At 37.1% G+C, this 3,261-nt stretch overlaps 1 pseudogene; it reads right to left on the reverse strand.

The window, feature by feature from the left end:
* Positions 1-2,658: 2,658 nt before the first annotated feature.
* On the reverse strand, positions 2,659-3,241 carry LOC106749486 (annotated as a pseudogene).
* Between the last annotated feature and the right edge of the window lie 20 nt (positions 3,242-3,261).

Here is a 3,261-nt window from a genome sequence, read left to right on the forward strand (position 1 = left end):
TGTGGGTCAGTACAAATAAGCAAAGAAGAATCAGCAAGAATTGAAGAACACCAGTATCGAGAATTTGTTGGGGCGTTGCTATATCTGGCAATCACTACGAGACCGAATATAGCGAATACTGTGTCGAGACTTGCACAATTCAACTCAGACCCCAGGAAATGTCACTGGGTAGCAGCAAAACGAGTGCTAAGATATCTAGGTCGAACCTATCAGATGGAACTGGTATATTCACTGAATAGTCGACCGCTGCACGGATATTCTGATTGGGGCAACAACCAAACGGATCGTAGATCTTTAAGCGGTTACGCATTAAAGATTAGTAATGCTGCAGTTACATGGAGATCGCAGAAGCAACGCACAGTTTCACTGTCTTCCACAGAAGNGCACTGTCTCCCACAGAAGCAGAATACATTAGTTTATCGGAAGCAGTCAAAGAGGCATTACACCTCCGGAGTCTACTCATCGAACTCGAACTAGACGAACTAGCTGACATCACAATAAACGTCAACAATCAGGGTGCTCTATGTCTGGCCGAGGATGCTGTCTTTCATGCACGCACTAAACACATAGATATACGGTACCATTTCCTGAGAGAGGCTGTCCAAAGAGGTCACATAAGACTTCAACATTTACCGACGAACCAGATGTGTGCTGACATCCTAACGAAGACTTTACTAAAAGTGAAGCATGAGAGGTGCGTTGAGTACCTTGAGCTAAGGAACATTCAAGGGGGCAGAGCAAACCAAAGCACACATTGAGGAGGTGTGTTGGAATTAAACATCGAGTCTCTGGGCACAATGCGTGCTCTTATATTGTATGCTAAATTAATCGACTGCGTGTGCCTATCCCGATCGATATTCGATAATGTATCGAATATCGATACCCATCACGAGTTTTCACACTCTCTCACATATCTCACGTAGCCATCGAAACATGTTTTTCTTTATAATTCAAACGGATCAAATAATCTCGCTAGTATATTAAACCATTCGGCCTTGTAACTCACTCCATTCTTTTCTTATACAAATAAAGTGTTACGTTCTCAAATAATTTCAACATCCACATTCTTTATAACTCATCCTGAACTCATCCTGACCTCGTCCCGGTCTCATTCTGAGTCCCCACTTTGACCACTGGTGTCTCATGTTATGTTGGGTATGCTCCGAACGCGGCATGGAAAAAGTAAATAAATAAATAAATATATATATAAATAAAATAAAAATAATTAAGTAAATAAATAAACAAATAAATAAATAAACAAAATAAAATAAAATAGAGGAAAATAACACAAATTAGCAACGAAAAACGTAAATGTTAAAAAGATCTAAACAAAGAAAAAACCGAGAAAAGACATTAAAAAAACGCAAGAATTTTTATTTTTATAAAAAGAAGGTTAGGCCGTCGTTTTACATATATATCACGAATCAGTAAAAATATTAAGCAACAAAAATTTTAAAATTAAAAAGAACCAAAAAGCAGAAGAAAAAAAAATTTTTTTTAAACTGAGAAAAGCAATAAATAGAAGAACGATAAATCGTCGTTTTACATCTATCACGAATTAATGACAAAAAATGAAGCAGCGAAAAGAGTAAAGTTTCGAAAGAGCAAAAAATATTAGAATAGAAACTTTTAGAAAACTTAGGAAAAATTAAAAAGCAAGGAAAGTAAATAACATAAATAAATAGGTAACAAAAAAAATGTAATATTTCAATTTGTGAAGAATTAGAAGCCCGAAAGAATGACCGTTTGGTTTTTAAGGGAAACCGGCTGTAACTTTCGAACGAGTGATGTTAGGGCAGTGGTGCTATGTTCGTTAGAAAGCCTGAAGAATGGGGCGTCGGTCCCCGCACCCCCGATATATTATTAGCAATCGTGGCAGACTTGTGAGACGTTCTCCATTCCAAAAACGCAACTTCCAAAAATACATCGCCTCAACGGGAGGTGGTGGAACGGTGGGGTGAGTGCGACTGATTGCGCTTCTCAGGGGCAGCAACGTCCCCTCTGACACCAACCTTACCTCAAAAATATTTTAGGAAATACGGGCGAGAGAACAAAAATGGAGAGAGGGAAAGCTACCACTTCTCTTTTCACACTCTAATAATATATTCCCTGCCTGCCCGACCTATGTCACAAATATCATCTTTCCGAAAACCCGGTAACCTAACTCATCCTGAACTCATCCTGACTTCATCGTGACCTGGTCCCGATCTCGTTCTGAACCCCCTTTGACCACGGCTGTCTCATGTTATGTTGGGTATGCTCCGAGGGCGGCATGGAAAAGGTAAATAAATAAATAAATAAATATATACATAAATAAAGTAAAATAAATTAAATAAATAAATAAACAAATAAATAAATAAACAAAATAAAATAAAATAGAAGAAAGTAACACAAATTAGCAACGAAAAACCTAAAAGATAAAAAGATCTAAAGAAAGAAAGAAAAACCGTAAAAAAGACTTTAAAAAATCGCAAGAATAAAAAGAAGGTTAGGCCGTCGTTTTACATATATACCACGAATCATTAAAAATATTAAGCTACAAAATTTAAAAATTAAAAAGAACCAAAAAGCAGAAGAAAATCCAAAAAAAAATTAGGAAAAAAAACTTAGAAAGGAAAGCAATAAATAGAAGAATGATAAGTCGTCGTTTTACATGTATCAGGTCGTTTCGAGACGAGAACGAATAGCGAGACGTATTCAACGAATCATATCATCTCTTGTCGTAGGGCGTTCGCGGTATACCAGATCTTTTAGTCTTCCCCACAAATAGTAATCGAGAACAGAGAGGTCCGGTGATCGTGGTGGCCAATGATGTGGGCCATATTTGCCTATCCATTTATCTGGAAACATTTCGTTCCGTTCACGGGCAACTCTAGATGTATACGCTGGACATCCATCTTGCTGCAAAAACATGTTTAGGCTCAATTGTAGAGCAATATTTTCAAGCAAGGGCGGAAGATCATTTTCAATGAAATTGGCGTACCGAATACCATTTAGGTTCTCTTTAAAGATATGCGGTCCAACGATATATTTTCCAATAATTCCGCATCAAACATTAACTTTTCAAACGTGTTGATGGTCAATTTCTCGGAACCAATGAGGATTTTCTTGTACCCAATATTGACAGTTACATGTATTTATAGAGCCGTCACTTGAAAATGTGCATTCATCAGAAAATAAAATTTTCTGATGAAAGTTGCGCGATTGTTGACGAATCCAATTGCAAAATTCGAATCTGTATCTAAAATCGAATTTTGCAAT

The sequence above is a fragment of the Dinoponera quadriceps genome, unplaced genomic scaffold (assembly GCF_001313825.1).
Source record: "Dinoponera quadriceps isolate SergipeBrazil2010 unplaced genomic scaffold, ASM131382v1 scaffold3906, whole genome shotgun sequence".
Taxonomy (NCBI): Eukaryota; Metazoa; Arthropoda; class Insecta; order Hymenoptera; family Formicidae; genus Dinoponera; species Dinoponera quadriceps.